The sequence below is a fragment of the Orycteropus afer genome, unplaced genomic scaffold, assembly GCF_000298275.1.
Source record: "Orycteropus afer afer isolate SDZICR_OR568_19922 unplaced genomic scaffold, OryAfe1.0 scaffold00056, whole genome shotgun sequence".
NCBI classification, from domain to species: Eukaryota; Metazoa; Chordata; class Mammalia; order Tubulidentata; family Orycteropodidae; genus Orycteropus; species Orycteropus afer.
In genome coordinates, this window is record NW_006921643.1 from 6,801,002 (window position 1) to 6,802,447 (window position 1,446).

Below are 1,446 nucleotides of genomic sequence, written 5' to 3' on the forward strand. Positions count from 1 at the left end.
CCATGGCTTGGGTTAGGTGCACCTTAGTCTTCAAGGAGACATCTTTGCTCTTCATCACTTGAAAGAGGTCTTTTACAGCAGATTTGCCCAATGCAATATATTATCTGATGTCCTGATTACTGCTTCCATTTGTGTTGATTATAGAACCAACTAATATGAAGTCTTTGACAACTTCAATCTTTTCTCCATTTATTGTGGCACATCTCGATCCTGCATTGGCAGAGTCTTCATCTCATTGGCTTGCCATATTGTCTGCTGATCTCAACTGTTTCTGGACTTGAACAAGTGACCTGCCATGTTGCTTGATAATTTTGGGAATGTGACACTTTACTTTGGGTTTGTCAGCCTCAGCAACCAGAAGCTGCCTGAGTTAAGAGAAGCCTTAACTATAATGGGTCTATATTTGGATTATTTAGGTTTTTTCCTGTTAGGAGTAATATTAATTTCTTAGGACCACAATTTAGGTAGCTTATAAGATCAGAAATTTATTGTCTTACAATTCTGGAGGCTAGGAATTAAAAATTAGGGTGTTGATTCCTTCTGAGGGGTCTTAGAATCTGTTCCGTGTTTCTCTCATAGTTTCTGGTGAGAGCTGGCAATTCTTGTCATTCTTTGGCTTGTAGATGCATCTTCACATAGCTGTCATATATCTATCTCTGTGTATCTCTCTTCTTCTATAAGGACTCCAGTTATATAGTTTTAGGAGCCACCCTACTCCAGGATGACCTCATGTTAACCTAACAGATAACATCTTCAAAGTCACTATTTTCAAACAGGGTCATATTCACAGACACAGGGGGTTTAGAATTTCAGCCATGTCTTTTTTTGGGGGGCAAAACACAATAAATCCTTAACAAAGGTTAACTCAGCTTGTTGAATATCTAGGTTTACATCATTGGCCAAATTTGGGGGGATTTTTAATCTACATCTTAGTATTTTTTTCAGTCTTGCCTTTTTCCCTCCTTTTCTGGGGCTTCGATGGCATGAATATTTTGTTATGATGCCACAAATCCCTGCTATTCTCTTCATTCTATTTTCTCTCTGTTGTTCCTATTGGGTAATTTTTCTTGTTCTTTTAATTCACTTATTCTTTCCTGTCTCTTCCATTCTGCTGTTGAACCAATCCACTGAGATTTTATTTCAGTCAGTCATTGTATTTTTCAGGTCCCAAATTTTAATTGTTCTTCTTTACATTTCTTTCTTTGCTGTGAGTTTCTATTTGTTGTTGTTTTGTTTCAAGAATGTTTGTAATTTATCAATCACTGAAACATTTATATAGAAAATGTTTTAAAAATTCATGTCAAGGAGAGGTGGGGCAAGATGGCGGACTAGGCAGAAGGATTGCCCAGACCCTCTTCAACAAAGAAAAGGGAAACCAATTAACACAGACACAGAAGATAATCTTGGACCCCTGAGCCTTGAAGGAAAGGATGCAGATTTGGACTA